Source organism: Eleutherodactylus coqui, unplaced genomic scaffold, assembly GCF_035609145.1.
Source record: "Eleutherodactylus coqui strain aEleCoq1 unplaced genomic scaffold, aEleCoq1.hap1 HAP1_SCAFFOLD_450, whole genome shotgun sequence".
Taxonomy (NCBI): domain Eukaryota; kingdom Metazoa; phylum Chordata; class Amphibia; order Anura; family Eleutherodactylidae; genus Eleutherodactylus; species Eleutherodactylus coqui.
This window is the reverse complement of record NW_027102243.1, coordinates 15,001-37,500: the sequence shown is the minus strand read 5'-3', so window position 1 is coordinate 37,500 and position 22,500 is coordinate 15,001. Positions and strand designations below refer to the sequence as shown.

General features: G+C 43.8%; 1 protein-coding gene across 1 annotated transcript in view; it reads right to left on the bottom strand.

Moving 5' to 3' along the window:
- LOC136600996 (transcriptional regulator ATRX-like) overlaps positions 1-14,424 on the bottom strand; it is a 50,682-nt gene extending 36,258 nt beyond the window's left edge. Inside the window, exons 1-2 of the mRNA XM_066588832.1 lie at positions 14,401-14,424; positions 5,598-5,676 (exon numbers count right to left, since the gene is read on the bottom strand). The gene's annotated coding sequence lies outside the window, so the exon portion shown is untranslated. The remainder of the gene's footprint in view (positions 1-5,597; positions 5,677-14,400) is intronic.
- Between the last annotated feature and the right edge of the window lie 8,076 nt (positions 14,425-22,500).

Below are 22,500 nucleotides of genomic sequence, written 5' to 3'. Positions count from 1 at the left end.
TCGGGCACAAAATACCGGAAGAAAAGTGCTGCATGCAACGTTTCTTATTCCAGTAAAATGCTGGGCAGCCGAGTGGAAACCAAACGGACCCCATTATAGTCAAGGAGGACCGTCTGGCGCCATTTGGTTCCCTCATAAGACGGATTTGTTTGGGACTATGCACAAAAAAACTCGAACCCCCGCCGCAGATGTGGAAGCAGCTGTACTTCTAATTGTTGAGTTGAATGGCAGAAACTACCACTTGTGGCAAGTTAAACATTCTTGTTAAAAAGATTGAGATGGGTTTTAACAGACACCCAAAGGTCATCTAGTTCCTCCTTCAGCAGGACAGCAGTCTTACAGAAAGCATTCACCGCTAGAGAATTTTGTGTGGCTTTTCCACAGCAGAAAATCTATGTGAAAGTCCACACCATTGGTGCAATCTGTACCAATATCCACAACACCTGTAACAGTTCCAGACATCTGGATGGGGTGGTCTCTGCTACACGTCTGAAAGCCCCTCAAAGGGGGACCGAAAGTTGTAGAGGTTTCTGTAGCAAATGGTGCCACCAATCTCACCCACGGTCTGTAACTTCATACCATTCGCCTGAATGAGATGGTGCTACAGACAGAGCAGTACGCACCTAAATGGCACTCACGGCCCCGGATTCCGGATAGACAGCCACAGAAGTCAGATGATGCAGTGGCCAGTCAGAGGCCGTAGTGTTCCCCTCAGCACATCTGACATTAGTGCTCACAATTCGAGAGCCATGATGCCAGGAGTTTGGTACGGAACAGCTTCAGCCTCCGACTGGGTGCAGAGTCACCTGACTTCCACTGGGCCAGCAACCCAGAGGTCAGGGCTGTGTGAGGCATTCAGCTGTATACCAGGGGGCCAAGGACAAGCAAGTATACTATTTTTTTTAATATTCTGCCAGGCCCAGCTGGTTAGAGAATTTTTTTATAGTAACAAAATCAATTAAGAGGGAAAATAACTGTTTTACCTGCAACTAAAGCAATACAGGACAGAATAAACAGGGGGAATGTTCTGGCTTGTTTACATTCTGAGGCTCCGTCCTAGGAGCAGAACAATGGCAAACGTGGAAATGCCAGATCACCACATGCCAAGCCAGAATGTAAGCCACTGACTAGAACAGGCTCTGCTCGGCACATTATGCATGCCAACATTTTCATGGACATCAGCTCCAAGCAGAACCTCCATCAGATGTGAGCAGAGCCTTAGTGAATAGCTATGCTGCCATACATACGGGTCGCGGGTAGAGAATAGTGTAAACTGAACATGTAACGATCATCAAAGTAATCTGTGTGACTGCAAGCAGAATGTAAAGCAGTTTATCCATCCTGCAAGTCATTCCCTCTCCTTAGCAGGCTCTCTAGGTTTGGATCAGATCAGCTTCATGTGGTTTATAATGGCAATGAATGACTCCATGGCTGCAGCATGCAGGAGAGGCCAACTGGGTTTTTCTGCATTTACTGAAACTTTAAATACAGTATCACAGTACCAGTCACCACTATCAGTCAACATGAGGCCCCGCTAACTGCCTATACTCATTTCAGGGGGGAAAATCTGTATTACTCACTGGTGTACTAATACAAGGTGTGGGCGGTTGTTCCTCAGTATGCCCCTCCATAGAGCAGTCAGTCTATTCCTGCCCCTCTACTTTGTATGGCCTCCGCTTGTCCTTTTTCTTTGACATCCTGCATTTGACCATTCAGCCCATTTGTGGGATGCCCTGCGTCACACGTATGTTTCTAGCACTCCGCGGGGAAGTGACAACAGACATGCGTTCACCTCCCCTCCAGGAATGAAGAAAGGGCTTCCTCTCAGGAGAGGGTAGCCCATCTAACAACCTCCTCCAATTCTACTTCTTTAACCAGATATATATCCACATATGGTAGATTGGATGCATACATTTGTGCAAATTAAAGTCAGTATCAAATCTGAGGTGGTTTTTGCAACAAAATAAGCCATCTCCTCCCACTCATTAATCTGATATTTTTGCAATAATTGTGCCCCATGTGAATAGACCCTTAGCATATGTAGCCACGCAAAACCTGAAAAATCATCTTTGACTGCAGTTAAAACGTACCTAAAGCAGAACGGCTGGTGATGGGACAACAGTGCTGCTCTACTTTGGTAACGGGCATTGCTCATTTGGTCTCCCACACATCTGTAAAAATATTGGTAGTCCGCTGTCAGCAGTACAGAGTCTGATCCACTAACATCAGGGTACAACTTCAGCAGTAGCGCTAGGGGAAACAGCGGAGCTCCACACAAACCTACAACAGCCTTGGCCAAGCATACTGAGGAACACTCATTTGTAGTCTGTCTTAAACAAGGGTGAAAGGAAAGTGGTGGAGCTACATCCGTGGGGGATGTACGGTGGTACAAATGTACGCAGGAGGTGCTACCAGCCAGAAGTGTACAAGACAGGTCAACAAGTACACAGTGGGAGTGAGAGAAAATGGTGATGGTAAGATATGAAGACTAAAATCAGCAGACAAACCTGTTTTGCGAAAAACCCTCTTTAATAACTTCTGGGGCATGACATCCTGGATGGCTGCGGGGATATCTACACTTTAGACACCTGCAGCCAGGTCCTCTCCCTATAGTCTTCCTACTGGCCATGCTGGCATGGCAACCTAAATACTCACCATAGCCATCCAGCATGTCATGCCCATGCAATTACTGAAGAGGTTTTTCCTCGAAATGCTTTTGTCTGCTGGTTTTAGTCTTCATATCTTACCACTATCACTTTTTTTGAGTCGCGTGCCTTGAGCCATTTTTTTTTTCACGTCAACTGGGTCTTAACCCTTTCCAATCCACTGTCTGACCTCTGAAGACATTATGATTTAAGGTTGTACAGCTCCGATGTTGGAAGATATCCGTCGGGGTTCTCTTACTGTATATTGCCAGCCTCTCTGCTGTCGAAGCCTATTCAATGTGTCACCTCATGCAGTACTGGCTCTACCCAGCATATAGCACCATTGTATAATGACAGAAAAAGAGTAAGGCCTCATGTCCACAGGGAAAATCAGGCCCGCCGCGGATTCTTCATGTAGAATCCGTAGCGGGTCCCTCCTGCCCCGCGGACATAAGGCCTAAAAATCAGAATAAACTCACCTGCTTCGGACGATGCAGATCTTCCTTCTTTCTTTCTTCGGCCCCGCGGATGCATGCGCCGGGAACATCCGCTGGGCCAAAGAAAGAAGATCCGGCCGCGAAGAAGGGAAGAAGCACGTCGTCCGGAGCAGGTGAGTTTAATTCTGGCACGGGTCTCCCGCGGATCCGGACGGCTTCCATAGGCTACAATAGAAGCCTGCGGGAGCTGCCCCCGCGGGAGACCCGCACTAAAATGGAGCCTGTCCATTTTTTTTTCCGCACGCGGATTCGCACCCGACGGGAAAAATGACATCTGCAGGTATTTAAACTACCTGCGGGTGTCCAATTCATCCCTATGGGGGGGGGGGGGGGGCGGATCTGCGTGCGGGAGAAAAGCTGCGGATTTTAAGCCCGTGGACATGAGGCCTAAGCCCCCTAGGAAAACCAGGATACAAATTGGATTGGAAAGGGTTAAACAAGAACCTGAAACAGCAAGTAGATAAATTAAATCTCCCTCCGTTCCATAGTCCTAGTGGTCTGGGAAACAATCTGCACACGCTACATTAGTGGTGCAGCACAACAGACAAGGGGCTGACAGGACAGGTGAAACTACTAATGCAGGCACAAACCATTTCATTACTTTCCCAAACAATGGCCTAACAAGGTTCACAACTTTTTTTTCATCCAAATTGATAAAAGAATTAAAAAAAATAAAAAGTTGTTGTTGTCCATGAAAGGAAAACATCAGTGAACTTGTCCTATAACACAGACAGATAAGGCCGCTCTTCTGCAAGGATGGCTTGGAGTGGACACTTATCCCCTTGAGTGTCACGCCCGGAAATTTTCCGGGACGAGCTCCACTGCTCATAGCGACATAGCCCGGAAGATTTCCAGGCTATGTATCACTATGGGAGCTGCAGAGCACAATGCCACAAGCTGTGGCAGTGTGCTCTGCCTGCACAGTCCCACATAGAACAAAGCAAGGGCTTTGAAAAACCAGCAGAAGATATTGCCGATATGCCGGCAATCTTCTGCTTTGTTTACAGGTTGCCATAGAGACCATCGGCTTGTCAGAAGCAAGCCGATGGTCTCTGTGGCAGGGAGAGCTTGGTGCTTGGCTGAGAGGCTGAGAGGACAGCTAGGTACCTGCTCTTACAGCAGAGATCAGAGAAAACCTCCGATCTCTGCTGTGTTAACCCTTTACATGCGGCAGTCTATGTGACTGCAGCATGTAAAGGGCTGTCACTGCAGCATGTAAAGGGCTGTCACTGCAGCATGTAAAGGGCTGTCACTATCGGACCCCTGGAATATGATCAGGGGGTCCTGATGGGTCTCTGTGGAAGTCCCCTAAAGGGACAAAAAGCAAAAAAAAAAAAAAAAAACACTTCTCTCTTTACTTTGTAAAAAAATCAAATACACAATCACACATGTGGTATCCATGCGTCGTAATGACCCAGAGAAGGAAGTTAATAAATTATTTAACCCCTTAATGACATGGCCACTTTTTTTCTTTTTTCCCCCATTTTTTTTTCCTCCCCCCTGTTTAAAAAATCACAACTTGCCCCGCAAAAAACAAGCCCTTATATGGTCATGTCAATGGAAAAATGAAAAAGTTATGGCTCTTGAGACGCAACTGCAAAATTAGTTGAAATTCAATGATTAGACCATTTTAAAAAACCTGCCCTGGTGGGCATGACAGGGTGGTAGGAAACCCGCCACTCAAGGGGTTAAGGCTTAACTGCAGTCAAAGAGTGCAAACTATAGCAGACGTTTATTTTATTGCATCTAAACAAAAAGTAAACAGCCTTGATTAAAAATGGATTAAAGATCTTCCGCCCGCCTGCATTCACCATGTACAGGCAGTTTATAGATGACCGACTGCTGCTTTACAACTGCTGACAATCTCCTGGTTTTTGGGCAAGCTAAGGACTAGTGAGTGATTTTCACCCCCTTTGCTGACAGGTCACATGTTTACAATTAATTTTTATTTATTTTTTTTTTAAGTACTAACTTTTTAATTTGCTTTGTTTTTTTAGCTAAACTTTTCAAAACTTAACACAATGCTGCCATGAATCTGTACGGCAGCGACCTGAACCACGGGCGTAACACAAAAGTTATAGCGGATTCTTATCTACAAGTCACCCAACCGTACACGTCTCTAAAACTCAGAAAGCAGGTTCAATAACGAACAGTGTGACCGACGACAACAGATTCAATCCTTTCAAGTCATTGTTGTGGAGGAAGCATATGATCAGCAGCGCCCTGTACTTATAACACACCCTATGCAAGGTGTGTGAACGCTTTACAGATTTAGTTTTTCTTTGGCTTTGCTTTGTTGGCCACTCGGTCAAACTTTCGATTAGCCTTGGATCGAGTCTTTAAAAGGCAGGAAGTCCGGGTTTGTACAACCTGCTTGCTCTTCCGTTGCTTTGCTTTGGACCCACGCTTAGGGTGTGTTATAATCTTTTTTAAGTCCGTATGGTTGGAATCATACCTATTCTCAGGATCATCATCGTCATCTTCCTCCTCATTCTCCACATCAGGAGGACCAGATTTTGTTCCGGCTTCATCACCTGAAAATAGAGCTTTATCAGTACATAAAACAGATAACACAGACATCAGCGGCAACGAGTTCCATTTCAAACAGACATGGGCATCTCCTTGGTACAACATTATTAGCAGCAACAAGAGGGGTCTGGTGCCTGCCTACGAGATAGCATAAGACACGACAATATCAAGAATTTGAGATTACAAGGGCATTCTCACCTGTCAAAATAGGCTAAAATAGCCATAAACAAAATAGGAAACCGCTGCCATGGTCACTGGCCACCCGGCTAGAGCCCATGTGAACAGTAGAGGGCTTGGGCCCAGCACAGTTCCCGTAGATTCTCATAGAAATGAATGAGAGCTACAGAAACTGCGCAGAAGGCCCCCGTAAGCGTTTTTAACCAAGTCTGCACCTGGCCTTAAAGGTTATGGTGCTGTCAGGGGACATGACAGGAAGCCGGGGGATGTAGTTCTTTTATACTCCCCCACTGCACAAGAGCTCTTATCAGTTCCTCGTGCAACTGCTCTCCCGGTATAGCAGCCTATGGGTACGGGACTCTGAAGAGTCAGATTTTCCTACTACCGGCTGACTTCAGAAGTGGGTACCGATGGATCATGGGCAAGTGTAAAAAATACATCAACCAACTCCCTGTCACGTCCCCTAACTACACCATAACAACTTAGTTTATGTGGAGATGTGTCAGGTTCCCTTAAAGCACAGAATATTAAAGCTAATGTACATTGACATGCCAAAAGTCATGGGACAGGAACGAATATTCTAAACAACCACTTCTAGCCTGGCAAAGGGCAACAACCTGATGTGCATAGGTTCCCAAAATGAATGGAAGACGTCTGGAGGAATGATAAGCAATGCTGTCTGGGTAGGCACCCACAGCTCCCCGGTATTTGTAGGATATCATGTGCAAAAGGACCTCTCCACATCACAAATGTTTGATTGGACTCTAGTCGGGCAAACGTGCAGCCCCACCTTTTATAGGAACTCGATAAAAAAAATCCTTAAAAATCAATTATGGGCAACTTGGGCTTGATGGCACGGTGCATTATCCTACTGTAATATCCCATTATTGTGAGGCTACATATAGCCCATGAAGAGCTGAAAATTGTAATGAAGCAGTGAAATATAGCGGGCATCAGTCAGTGACATATTTAGGCAAAACAGTGTTGGACCACCAGCCCGCACAGTGCCAGGTTGACAACCATGGTCCGTGACTTCATGGGGTCTGCACCACACACGAAACCACTGGTACCGTGACACGTCGGGACCACAACACATTGCCAGTCCTCTAGGGTCCAGTTAGTAATCTCACAAGCCCAGGTGAGGCATGGTGTCCAATTACGTGGTGTTAACAGAAGCTCTCTGATGGGTTTTCTGCTCCCATATCAAATGGAAACTAAAAACTGCTGCTCTGACCAGAAGGACATACGTGTGCAGCCTCCAGCACCTGGTCAGGAGGACATACGTGTGCGGCCTCCAGCACCTGGTCAGGAGGACATACGTGTGCGGCCTCCAGCACCTGGTCAGGAGGACATACGTGTGCGGCCTCCAGCACCTGGTCAGGAGGACATACGTGTGCGGCCTCCAGCACCAAATGTAGATGTGATCTCTACCAAAGATGCTTGTATGGTCACATGCACAATTCTAGCCAAACATTGCCGATCGTGATCAATAGGCACCCGGGGGCGGCCACTGCGGAAGGTAATCCCTTTGAGGTTTCCCTGTACACGATACTGTGGAGCACAATTTTCAAAAGGATTGTCACATCCGTCTGGCATGCACCATCATGCTATTGTGAACTTCACGCTACTTTGCCATTAGCACACTGGTCAGCATTCGGCTTCACAACATATACAGGTGTGTTCCCAAACTGTCCCCCGAGGTGAGGCCACTTCACAATCAAAGGGTCATTGCTTAGTTCAGAGTCTGTTTAATATATTTAGCAATGACCCGATAAAGGTTCTGCATAGTAAAATATTATTTGCAGACGATCTGAATTTATACAAGATAATTAATACAACAGAGGACAATATGCAGCTACAAAAGGGCCTAGATAAACTGATGGCTTAGGTAGAAAAATGGCAAATGAAGTTCAATTAATGAATGTAAGGTTATGCATATGCGCAGAAGAAACTGATGTCACCAATATACACTAAATGGGGTACTGCTAGGGAAAAGTGATATGGAAAAAGAACTGGGGGTACTAGTGGAGTGTAAATTTAACTAGAGCAATCAGTGCTAGTCAGCAGCTGCAAAAGCAAATCAAGTCTTGGGGGTGCATTAAGAGAGGCATAGGGGCGATGGACAAGTGCCTTATATAGTGGAAGAACAATGTTCTCACATTTATTCTTCCACTATACAAGTATAAGGCACTTGTCAGGCCCCACATGGAATACTGTGTACAGTTCTGGACACCGGTGCTCAGGAAGGATGTTGCAGTGCTTGAAAGGGTTCAAAGAAGGGCAACTAAATTAATAAACCGAATGGGAGGACTGGAATACACATGCTATCAAAACTGGGATTATTTACCCTGGAAAAAAGAGACGGCTAAGGGGTGACCAAATAACTATGTATAAATATATTAAGGGACAATACAAGGATCTCTCCCATGATCTGTTTATACCCAGGACTGTGACGGTAACAAGAGGGCATTTGCTAAGTCTAGAAGAAAGCAGGTTTCATCACCAACACAGAAGAGGGTTCTTTACTGTAAGAGCAGCAAGACCGTGGAACTCTCTGCTGGAGGACGTAGTGATGGCAAAATCCATAGATGTTTAACCCCTTAGTGACCAAGCCTGTTTACGCCTTAATGACCAGGCCAAATTTTGCAAATCTGACATGTGTCACGTTAACATGGAAAAAGACCAGAAAGGTTTTGCATATCCAAGCGATTCTGACATTGTTTTTTCGCCACATATTGTACTTCATTTAGGTGGAAAAAAAAGACCGATAGAATTTGTGTTTATTTATTAAAAGCGCCAAAATTGGGAAAATTTTGAAAAAAATCGTCATTTTTTTCACATTTCCAACTGCAATATCTCAAATATGTGCAAACATAATATAGAAATTTTTGCTAAGATTTATATTTCCATCCGTTTATTTTGGGCGCACATTGGAAAAACTTTATAACCATTTAGGAGACGTACAAATGTAACATTACTTTTCAGCATTTTGAGGAACACTTTGTTTTCCTACACCAATCCAAGATTGGAAAGGCTCATAGGAGTCAAAATGATAGATACCCCCACAAGTGACCCTATTTTAAAAACTACACCCTTGAACGTATTCACTGAGGGGTGTCAGGAGTATTTTAACCCCACAGTTTTTTTTCAGGAGTCAATGCAATTTAGAAGAGAAAAACAAAAATTTCATATTTTTGCAAATATGTCATTTTAAAGACAGGACTTTTTTCTATAGTACACATGAAAATTAGGATTTGCACCCCAGAATGGATACCCCCGTTTGTCCCGTGCTCAGAAACATACCCATTGTGGCCCTAATCTTACGTTTGGATGCACAATGGGGCCCAAGATGAAAGGAGCAATCGGTGGCTTTCGGAACAGAAATTTTGCTTGAAGGAGATTTAGGCCCCATTGCCCACTTGTAGAGCCATTGAGTGACCAAAACTATGGAGAACGCCCACAAGTGACCCCATTTTGAAAAGTAGACCCCTTAACGAATTTATCTAGGGGTATGATGACTTTTTTGACTTCACAGTTTTTGAATGAATCTAAGCCAAGCCGAAGGAAAAAAATTACGATTTTCATTTTTTTGGTAATTCTGTCATTTTAAAAGCAGTTTTTTTGTACAGCACATATATGAATGAAGACTTGCACCCCAAAATGGATACCCCTGTTTCTCCCGTGTTCAGAAACATACCCATTGTGGCCCTAATCTACTTAAAGGAAACATAGTTAGGCCTATAATGGAAGGAGCACCCGTTGGATTTCAGGGTACAACGGAATAAATTCCAGTCCCCATTGCCCACATGTAGAGCCATTGAGTGTCCAAAACGATGGAGAACCCCCACAAATGACCCCATTTTAAAAACTAGACCCCTTAGGCCTCATGTCTACGGGGAAAATCAGATCCGCTGCAGATTCTTCATGGAGAATCTGCAGCGGGTCCCTCCTGCCCCGCGGACATGAGGGCTGAAAATAGGAATTTAAAAGAATTTACTCATCCGGCGCGGGCGGGGAAAGCCTTCTCTTCCTCACGGCCGGATCTTCTTTTTCGGCCGGCGGATGAATTTGTCACGCCGGCGGCACGTCGCCGACGTGCCGCGCGCATGCGCCGGGCACATCTGCCAAGCCGAAACAAGAAAGATCCGGCCGTGAGGAAGAGAAGACCTTCCCCGCCCGCTCCGGATGAGTAAATTCTTTTTAAATTCCTATTTTAGGTCTCCCGCGGATCCGGCCGGCTTCCATAGGCTTCAATAGAAGCCCGCGGGAGCCGTCCCCGCGGGAGACCCGCATGAAAATGGAGCATGGTCCAGATTTTTTCATGCTCCATTTTTTTTTTAATCCCTTTTATTGACCATCTGCGGGTATTTATCTACCCCGCGGGTGGTCAATGCATCCCTATGGGGTGCGGATCCGCGGGCAGGAGAAGAGTTAAAATCTGCTGCGGATTTTAATTCTTCTTTTGCCCGTGGACATGAGCCCTTAACAAATTCATCTAGGGGTGTACTGCATATTTTGACCCCAAAGTATTTGAATGAATCTAAGCAAAGCAAAAGGAAAAAATTACGATTTTCATTTGTTTGGCAATTTTGTCAATTTAAAAACTGTTTTTTTTGTACAGTGTACATAGGAATGAAGACTTTCACCCCAAAATGGATACCCCTGTTTGTCCCGTGTTCAGAAACATACCCATTATGGCCCTAATCTACTTACAGGACACATGGCTAGGCCCATAATGGAGGGAATGCCCGCTGGATTTCAGGGCAGAACTGAATAAATTCCAGGCCCCATTGCCCACTTATACGGAAAAAAATTTGACTTCCTAAAAATAATCCCCCCCCCCCCGCCATCCCCATTTTTTGGCATTCCCTAAATATTAGATAAAGGTAATAATATAAACCGCGTTTTATGTCCGAAGACAGGGGTAATTACGGAGGCTGGTTGGGTTGGGCAATCCCCCCCCCCCCCTCCTCATGTATTTTGGGGGGTATTTCGTAACCTCAGCGGCGGGGATGGGGTGTAGAAAGTGGCGCTCTGTGAGGCTTTGTAATCTTGCTGCGGTGCAGCAGTCTCACAGAGAAGGCGCTCAACAAGCTGCTCCTGGAACTGCAGGAAGACGAACGTTCCCGGGGCTTCTTGTAAATTACGGATTACAGGTAGCGGTCTGAATAACGCCGGGCTCACGTAGCCGTAGGCGGAATCCGCTTGCCGAGGCCCGCAGCGGATTCCAGCTGTGAGCCCGGCTGTGACCCTGCGTACGGCCGCATAATGTACTGCGCATAACTGCCTACTCACACAGGCAGTTTTTTGTTTATATTTCCCGTGCCGTCGCTTAGAGATGACCCGGGTACCCGCAGCCCGTACACAATGTGTTTGCATATGGGCTGCGGGGATATCCGCGGTCATAGAGCACAAAGGGCTCTAGGTCGCAGATATTCGTGGTAAAATATAGCATGCTGTGTTCTGTTTCTGCGAGTGGATTACGTAATTCCGACCCGCTAATTGGGGGGAATTGTGTAATCCAATGCATGCGATTGATCCGTGGATTACCGCTGATCAAGCACATGCAGAACCTGTAATTCCTCTCCAGTCACGCGTGACCGGCCTAATGTTAGATCGCTACTCTATCACGTGACCGGGGACCGCTCAGCGAGGCCGCCGGTCACTGCTCCAAGCACTCAGCGACCATTGGTCGCTGGGAGCAAGGAGATTAAAAATTTCCTGGGCTTCCCGGCTCCTGCGAAGGTGTCCGGCATTTTGCCGGCGGGCGCATGCGCAGCAGCCGGAAGGGTCCATGGAGGATAATCACATCTGGATTCAAATGCGGAAGCCTCCGAGAAGATGTTTCATCTCCCCCAACCGATCGCATCGGTGAGGGGAAATGAAACTGCCACTTTTTAAAGAACTTTTACGTGATGATCGCCATTATGCATTGGATAACGGCGATCACGTGACCAGTAACCGCATACCGCGGCTCCCCGTGACATCTCCAGGCTCTTGGCTACCTTTTGTAGCCAGCAGCAGGGAGATTTTATATTTCTTGGGCAATATTTCACTTTTGCGCATGCGTCCGCCATCATGCTGACGGGCGCATGCGCCGAAGCTGGGGTAAGGTCCGCGGATCAACATCCCACCAGGGAACAAATCCGGGACCTTGGGTACGTAATTTCATCCCCCCTTACGGATACGATCCATAAGGGGAGATGAAACTTTAACTTTTTAAACTTTTTTTTTACTTTTAACTTTTTTTTTTTTTTCAAACTTTATCTGATGGATAACGGTGATCATATGACTGGAAACCGCATACAGCGGTCCCCAGTCATATCTCCCTGCACTCTGCTATCTGTGACAGCCGGGTGCAGGGAGATTTTGAATTTGCCGGGCTCGCCGACTTCTGCGCATGCGCGCCGCATCGGCACATTGCAGCAACCAGCGGGGGGTCCCGACACCGGCCGGAGGACATCGGCGGACCTGAGGTGAGTATTTTTACCTCCCCTCATGGATCCGATCCATGAGGGGAGGTGAAACTTTTCTTTTCTTACACTTTTTTGCGATCGTCGTTTCCCATTGTATAACGGCGATCGCGGTACCGGGGACCGCTCACCGCAGTCTCCGCTGACATCTCCTGCCTCCCGGCTACCTACAGGAGCCGGGAGCCAGGAGATTTTAAGTCTCCCGCGCCGCCGGGCCTTCTGTGCATGCGGCTGACGTAATGCCACCTGGCGCGCATGCGCAGAAGGACGGCTACGGCGCCTGTAGCATCGGGACAGCGGGGAGTCGTGTGGCAGACCTCGGTGAGTAATTTCAGCTGCTCCGATGGATCCGATCCATCAGAGCAGCTGAATCTTTAACTTTTATTGCACTTTTATTTACTTTTTTGCGATCGGCGCTATCCATTGCATAGCGCTGATCGCAATGCCGGGGGGGGGTGGGGGGGGGGGGCTCCGAACAGCCCAGGATGACAGCTCCATGCTGTCAGCTACCTGCGGACACCGACAGCATGGAGCTGTCACGTCCAGAGCCCGAGAGGCATTATTCTCTGCAGGACACGTTTTTACGTCCTCAGAGAATAAAGCCCACTTCGGGAGGACGTAAAAACACTATGGGCTGGTCGTTAAGGGGTTAAGAGGGGACTAGACTGCTTTATAGAGCGCTATGATATTACAGGATATAGACATTAGGTGGCCAGCAGGCTTGTTAATCCGGGTATTTGAGTCAGGTAGGAAATGTCAAACGCTGATCCAGGAAATATTCTGACTGCCATTATGGAGTCGGGAAGGATTTTTTTCACCCAAAAAAATAAAGGAATAAAATTCGCTTCTGCCCACTAGGGCTTATTTTTGCCTTCCTCTGGATCAACAAGGAAGCGGGATGGAAACAGGCTGGGCTGAAAAGGTCTTTTTTTCAGCCTTACCTACTATGTTACTTAATGTAACATAATTTTGAGACCAGGTCTGCTTCCTGTCTCGATAAAGCGAGCCTGCCCCCATTGTTCATGCGGTCATAACTACAGGATGTACATTGTATAGCATGATGAAGCATTTCAGACTTTAAGGCTGGGTTCACACGGGGCGGATTTGCCGCGGAAATGCCGTCCAGAATTTCACCGCGGCAACCCGCCTGCGGCCACTAATCCCGGTATTAGCCAGCTATGTGGACGAGATTTCTCAGAAATCTCATCCACACGGGAAGGCAAATCCGCCACGGCAAAGCCGGCACTGCGGCGTGGATTAGCCGGAGGCAGCATGCTAATTCTTTTTCTTCCTCCGCTGCGGCCGCACTCTCCTCTATGGGGGCGTCATCCGAAGCGGAAGAGCGAGCGACCGGGCCGCTTCAAAACCCGCGACTAAGTGCCGCGGGGTTTTGAAGCAGCGCTTCTCCCGGCGGATATCTCGCGGTTTTTCGCTGCGGCCAAACCGCAAGATTTCCGCCGGGAATCCGGCGTGAAAGAACCCAGGCTTAAAGTTAATTCTGGACAGAGCTCAAAGTGGCGAGGACAAGCCCTCAACTGCCTCTCCTCACTTAGGCTAATAGATTTCTTCCCGTTTATATGTACCCACAAAATTGCCACACTTCCATGGCTGTCAGTTTTATCACCAATAGAACATGTATGGGACCATCTGGGACACCAAGTTACAGAGCCTACGAGTTTGCTCAGTTACAGCAAATGTGGGTTAATATGTTGCATTATACTATATGAAACCAGTTAGCCTCCTTGCCCGCATGTATCACATCTCGTATCCAAGCTAGATAGGTACAACAGGGTACTAGAGCCTCCATGCCCCCCAGCCCCCGTGTTACATCTTGTATCTAATCTAGAGGCGGTACAACAGGATACTAGAGCTCCCATGCCTCCCCGCATTACATCTTGTATCCAAGCTATAAGCGGTACAACAGGGTACTAGAGTCTTCCTACAAGGGGTTAGTTCTTCATAATAAATAATCCTTTCCTTGGATATTGTAATCACTTACTTATATCAACTGGCGTAGTAGACAAGAAAGAAAAGCCCCCAACGCTCCAGTGATCTGGACATATACAGGATATAACTTACTTCGTAGGAGTGCCTGTTCCACGACACCCCTCAATCCCCGATGGCATGTAGTGTAAAAACGGAGATAAAGATGTGGTCCAAGGTTCCAAGGATAGAAGTTTATTCAGATAGATGCAACGCATTTCGGCTTTTAGGCAAGCCTTTGTCAAGCATAAACAGATCTACAGACAACATACATATATATAAGAAAGTAATAATTCATTTAACAATTTACTCCTCCTTCATGTGCAGCATGTTAGGTTTGGACTCTTCCGGTGGAGTTCACGTGACTTCGGGCGGCTTCAGTGAGACGCAGTAGTGCGTTCCAGCTGAGCGGCGCATAGGTGAATGGGAGGAACGTGAAAGGTGTCACGTGAGGTGACGTAAGGGCGTCATTACAGGGACGTATTCGTATCACGCGGCATGCCGTGATGACGTCGGTAAGAGGGGCGTATGACGTCTTCAGTGAGGCACAGCAATACGTTCACCTGACCGGCGCATGGATAAATGGATAGAACGTGAAGGGTGTCACGTGGGGTGACGTGGAAGCATCACTAAGTGGGAGGGACATATGGCGTACTGGAATCACATGGGCTGGCGTAGTGACATCGCTGGGACGCAATGATGCCTTCAACAGTATCACTAGGTGTCTATAAGGGCCCAATGTATACCACAGATAAGTATAGAAATGAGTCATAAAAGTATGAGGCTACTGTACAGATTCAAACATCATAAAAACAAACAAAGATACATTTTTAATTTAGAATACGTATATCCTATTTTTTAGCAACAATTAGTATCCCCTATATAATGTTATAATAAATAAAGACCCGAGAGTTATTTAAAAACGTATTAAAAAATTCATATATAATATAGATATAGAATACTATAAAAAGTCTGTATTTTATTATAATAATTTATATTAAGATTTAGTAGATAAGTAATACAAAGGCCTATGAGGGGAGGGGATACATATATAGTATGCTATAAAAAGCGTTTTACAGTGATCGTTCCATATAGTATACATCTTACATTATCCAGAAGTATAAATAAATATTACATTTTTTCGAGTGGTTTTTCACAAAGTGGTTTCTCTTGGTGATTTTTGTCCCCATTCAATGTAAAAAAACAAAAAAACAAAAAAAAAACCCACCAAGCGAAACCACTTTGCGAAGCAATGGAACTAGGAGAACCTCCAAAAGGAGTCTATGAGCGAGGACGATATTCCCATAAAGAAGCCACTCCCTACCAATTTGAGATTACCTGGTAAGTTCTACCCGACCAAAGGCCCTTATATTACTAGCTTTTATAATAAAGTCCTAGAAGATTTTAGAACACTTAGCAAACCAAAAATAACAAAAATAAAAACCAATTGAAGAAGGGGAATTTAAACACACACCCATGGAAGCCAATTAATACCTTGGCCAATAATAACGACCTAGTTATAAAACATGCAGATACAGGTGGAGGAATAGTGCTGATGGATAAAGATTATTATCTGGAAGAAGCAAGAAGAATTCTGGGAGAAACCAACCAATTACAAACAGAAGATCCAACTAACATTTTGAAGGAGAGCCTTTATCGTTTGATTGACAAGGCCCAAGCTAACAATTGCATTACAAAAGATCAAAAACAATTTATATCCCCGTTCTATCCCGAAGTTACTTATTTTTACATACTACAAAAAATACATAAATCCATAAAAGAACCCCCTGGGAGACCCATCCTTGCGGGTATTAGGCCCCTCACTAGTTACCTCTCAAAATATGTCGATAGACAGCTTCAAAAGCTATATTGATATTCTCATTTGGGATGGCACTATATGAGAGGTTGAACGGTTTATCCAAAATCTCAATCAAAATACATGGGTTCTATAGGTTACTGGCTTGTAAAGTACGACAAATTACATGTTTAGATTTAGACATTTATCAATGAAGGCAACATCTGCACAAAAACACACTTCAAGCAGGTGGATGCCAACAGCTTCCTAGACTTTAGAAGTTGTCACGGCAAAAAATGAAAATTAAATGGCCCATTCGGACAATTCAAACTGATTCAAAGGAACTGTTCAACTATTAAAACCTTCGAGGAGCAAACTAAAACTTTATACAGTAGGTTCGAAGAAAAAAAAATACCCAAAGCCCTGTTAGAAACGTCCTACAAAAGGGCCAGAAAGGAAGGAAGTCAGATATGCACCAATACGGAAATAATTGCAAAACATACGAGACCAGAAAAGATCGAGTGTAACTTTGATCTCTGTTTCATCACGAGATATAACTCGAAACAAAAGGAATTGAGAGATATTTTAAAGAAGCACTGTAACATTTTGAAATGAGACCCATTTATAACTGAATAACTCCCCTCCAACCTAAATCTAATCTTCAGGAGAAACGAAGACTTTGGGAAAAATCTTAGCCTCATGACGTCCCAGAAAAATGAAAAAAACGATCCAAAATAAGGATCATCCTTTCCTTCCCTCTCTGACTATAGGAGTCTTCAAATGTGGAACCCCGGATTGGAAGTGTTGTGAAAATATCTGCCACAGAAGGAAATCAGTTGAAATAGGATCGGACGACACACCTTTCCAGAACAAACAATACTTAAATTGTGACTCCGAACATCTCATATCTAATTGAATGTCCCTGCCATATACGATACATAGGACGCACAATAAACTCCCTACGAAACCGGATTAACCAACATAGATATAACATCAAAAGAGGCTATCTAAAACAGTGTCTACAGACATTTTTCCATATACCACAACTCTGATCCATCACTAATACAAATTACCCCCATAGAAAAAATCCCTAAAGGCAAATTTGCCAAAACAGAGCTAAGGAGCAAAAAAGAGAAATATGGGCTCACCTCACCAGCAGTATCTTCCAATGTTGCAGGGAGATCTGAATTTCAACGGGAGCTCCCTCAAACAGCCAGCAGCAGACGGCTAAATTCCATATGAAGAAAAATAGAAGTGGAGAGGAGCTGCTACCGTTAAAAATTTTTTTTCATACTTTATTGAATAAAAAGCATACAGCTCACGGGTCCACGCTGAACGCATTTCGGCTACAGTAGCCTTTGTCAACAGCTATGAGGTATGCGATACACAAGACATTTATAGACAAAATACAAATTAAAATCAAAGAAGCAATACCTGTGTGTGCTAGCTTGTCAGGAGGAGAAATGGCTGAGGAATGGTATGGAGGGTGTGTTCAGGAGTTAATTGTACCACATGTTGTAACTAGCATGCAGAGATTTGTTACAAAAAGGTTTAAAACAGATAGACAGAGAAAAAAAAACTTTTTTCTGAATACATACTCTTGGATCTCATAGATATGTTTACATAAATTGTCTCTGCATAGTAATAAAACGATTGCATGATATATAAGTTCACCAAAATATACAAAACAGAAATCAAGAGGAAAAAAATATATATATTTTTTCTATATAAACAAATACTCTTAGATCTCATAAGCATGTGACTACATCAATTGTGTCTGCATAGCAGTAGATAGATTGCAAGGTATATGAGTTCACCAAAATGTACAAAACAGAAATCAAGAGGAAAAAAAAATCTCTAAGTAAATACTCCTAGAACTCATAAGCATGTAACTACATCATTTGTCTCTGCACAGCAGTAGATAGATTGCAAGGTATAGGAGTTCACCAAAATGTACAAAACAGAAGTCAAGAGAAAACAAAATAATAATAATTTTCCCTTTTCTTTTCTCCCTTTCCCCTCCTATTTTAATAAACACAGAAAAGATCCATCCTATAATTCATACCAAACGGAAATCTAGTGTTTAGTTCCAAGATCCAATAAGCTTCCCTACGGAGAATATCCTTCAGTTCTACTTTTTGTTTCCTGTATTTCCAAACTCTGTCTATACCCAAACATGAGAAATTTTTTGTCTCACCACCATGTTTTAGGATAAAGTGATTTGCAACCCCTGATTTACCTAATAAATTTTTATGGATGTCCCTCAGATGTTCTGCTATTCTGGTATGTAGTCTCCTGGAGGTACATCCTACATAAAGTAAATTACATAGGATGCATACTATTATATAGATTATTCCACTAGTTTTACAGTTAATAAAACTGTTGATTTTGTATTTTTTGTTGTTTTCTGGGCTAATGAATTCCCTAGATTTATTAAGGGTGCACTGGCAACAGCCACAACGTGGGTCAGCACATTTAAAAAATCCATTAATATTAATCCAATTATTTTTGGGTTTCTGGAATATAAAGTTCTTAGATACTCTATCCCCAATAGTACGATTTCTGCGAGAGGTGCATAACACGCCTTTATCTAAGATAGATTTTAGGTCATCATCTTGTTTTAAAATTGGAAGGTAAGAGAAGAATAATTTTCTTATCTGTGGGAATTCCCTACTGTATGGTGTAGTGAAGAAAAAACACTTCATCAACAGTGATGACCCTCTTACTCCAGGCTACTAAGAAGGAACTTATACAGGACACCTTTGAGGATTTAACCCCGAAGGACATAGCTGCCCTTTTGGACTTACATCACCTACATAGGGAGTCAGTTGCAGCTGATGTCCTTACACATAGGATCAATATAAAAACACCCAATCCTGATTTCTATCCAACACAAACCCACACACAGGTTGTGGAAGATTTCCAAACGATTATGGAAAAAGAACTTAAGTTGTTACAAGCACAAACTAAGGACAATCAATATGGACATTCTGGATCTAATAATATGACAAAGAGGGAGAGAATTGAGCTATCACGGTTATCCAAAGATGAAGACATCAGGATTTGTCAGTCAGACAAAGGGGGAAACATCACTATTATGGACATTACTCTATACATTAATTGCAATCAATCATATTCTTGAGGATAGGATTACTTATAAAAAACTACAGGGAGATCCCACGGCTGCTTTTTCTAAACCACTACATGAATTATTACAATTGGGTTCCAAGTTAGGCGTGATTACTACCAATATGGGAGAATATCTTATCCCTACTAACCCAAAGGTTCCATTTATGTATGGCCTACCTAAAACGCACAAAAGATTCCTTTCCTCCTCCCATGCGCCCTATTTAGGGAATTGGTTCCCTATGTGAATGACTCAGCCCTTGGGTAGACAAATCTTTACAACCACTAGCTATACAGGTACCAGGTTACCTGAAAGACAGTAGCAGTGTTTTGAAAAAATTGGATACATTTGTGTGGCAGGAGGACTACACTTGGGTAACATGCAATGTTGTCAGTCTTCATACCTGCATACCACACCACGCTGCCCTACAAGCTTTATATTTTCATTTGAAGGAATCTAGTGAGTACACTATGGAGTTGAGAGAATTTATTATACTTTGTACAGAGTTTCTTCTCACTCATAATTTTTTCATTTTCAATAATCAATTTTTCTTACAGCTGGTAGGAGCTCCTATGGGGTCGAAATTTTCCCCCACTTTAGCCATACTTTATATGGCCTGGTGGGAAGAATCAGTATTCCGCAAACCTAGCAGTGGCAACACAATACTTAACCCCTTAACGACCAGCCCATAGTGTTTTTACGTCCTGACCAAGTGGGCTTTATTCTCTGAGGTCGTAAAAACATGTGTCCTGCAGAGAATAAAGCCCCTCAGGCTCTGGACGTGACAGCTCCATGCTGTCGGTGCCCGCAGGTAGCCGACAGCATGGAGCTGTCATCCCGGGCTGCAGGAACCCCCACCAGGGACCCATCCACCCCCAACACCCCCGGCAATGCCATCGGCGCTATTCAAATCGATAGCGCCAATCGCATAAAAGTTTTAAAAAAAGTTAAAGATTCAGCTGCCCTGATGGATCGGATTCATCAGGGCAGCTGAAATTACTCACCCCTGTCCGCCGCACTGCTCTCCTTGTCCTCCGGACCCCGAATCCGGCTTTCTGCGAATGCGCGCTAGCCGGCATTACATCAGCCGCATGCGCAGAAGGCCTGGCGGCCCGGGAAATTTGAAATGTCCTGGCTCTCGGCTCCTGTAGGTAGCCGGGAGGCAGGAGATGTCAGCGGGGACCGCGGAAAAGTGAAGCAAGAAGTAAAAAAAAAAAAAGAAGTTTCACCTCCCCTCATGGATCGGATCCATGAGGGAAGGTGAAAATACTCACCCCGCTTCCTCCATATCCTCCGGCCAGTCTCGGGACCCTCCGCTGGCTCCTGTGCATGCGCCAATGTGGCGTGCATGCGCAGAAGGCCGGCGAGCCCGGAAAATTTAAAATCTCCCTAGTGGAATAATCTATATAATAGTATGCATCCTATGTAATTTACTTTATGTAGGATGTACCTCCAGGAGACTACATACCAGAATAGCAGAACATCTGAGGGACATCCATAAAAATTTATTAGGTAAATCAGGGGTTGCAAATCACTTTATCCTAAAACATGGTGGTGAGACAAAAAATTTCTCATGTTTGGGTATAGACAGAGTTTGGAAATACAGGAAACAAAAAGTAGAACTGAAGGATATTCTCCGTAGGGAAGCTTATTGGATCTTGGAACTAAACACTAGATTTCCGTTTGGTATGAATTATAGGATGGATCTTTTCTGTGTTTATTAAAATAGGAGGGGAAAGGGAGAAAAGAAAAGGGAAAATTATTATTATTTTGTTTTCTCTTGACTTCTGTTTTGTACATTTTGGTGAACTCCTATACCTTGCAATCTATCTACTGCTGTGCAGAGACAAATGATGTAGTTACATGCTTATGAGTTCTAGGAGTATTTACTTAAGAGATTTTTTTTCCCTCTTGATTTCTGTTTTGTACATTTTGGTGAACTCATATACCTTGCAATCTATCTACTGCTATGCAGACACAATTGATGTAGTCACATGCTTATGAGATCTAAGAGTATTTGTTTATATAGAAAAAATATATATTTTTTTTTCCTCTTGATTTCTGTTTTGTATATTTTGGTGAACTTATATATCATGCAATCGATTTATTACTATGCAGAGACAATTTATGTAAACATATCTATGAGATCCAAGAGTATGTATTCAGAAAAAAGTTTTTTTTTCTCTGTCTATCTGTTTTAAACCTTTTTGTAACAAATCTCTGCATGCTAGTTACAACATGTGGTACAATTAACTCCTGAACACACCCTCCATACCATTCCTCAGCCATTTCTCCTCCTGACAAGCTAGCACACACAGGTATTGCTTCTTTGATTTTAATTTGTATTTTGTCTATAAATGTCTTGTGTATCGCATACCTCATAGCTGTTGACAAAGGCTACTGTAGCCGAAACGCGTTCAGCGTGGACCCGTGAGCTGTATGCTTTTTATTCAATAAAGTATGAAAAATTTTTTTTAACGGTAGCAGCTCCTCTCCACTTCTATTTTTCTTCATATGAGAGCTAAGGAGATGTATCATATCTTTCAATTCAACACATTACATCCTTATGGTTTAAATGAGGTACTCGAAAAAATGTTTTATATATACTTCTGGATTGTGTAAGATATATAATATATGAAACTATTACTGTAAAGCACTTTTTATAGCATACTATATATGTATCTCCCTCCTCATAGGCCTTTGTATTATTTGTTTACTAAATCTTAATATAAATTATAATAAAATACAGACTTCATAGTATTCTATATCTATATTATATATAAATTTTTATAAGTTTTTAACTCGGGTCTTTTTATCTATTTATTTATTATAACATTATATAGGGGATAATAACTGTTGCTAAAAAATAGGATATAAGTATTCTAAATTGAAAATGTATTTTTGTTCTTTGTTTTTATATGTTTGAATCTGTACAGTAGCCTCATACTTTTATGACTCATTTCTATACTTATCTGTGGTATACATTGGGCCCTTATAGACACCTAGTGATACTGTTGAAGGCATCATTGCGTCCCAGCGATGTCACTACGCCAGCCCATGTGATTCCAGTACGTCATAGGGTCCTCCCACTGAGTGATGCTTCCACGTCACCCCACGTGACACCCTTCACGTTCTCTCCATTTTTCCATGCGCCGGTCAGGTAAACGTATTGCTGTGCCTCGTCATCACGGCACCCGCGTGATACGAATACGTCCCTGTAATGAAGCCCTTACGCCACCTCACGTTACACCTTTCACGTTCCTCCCATTCATCT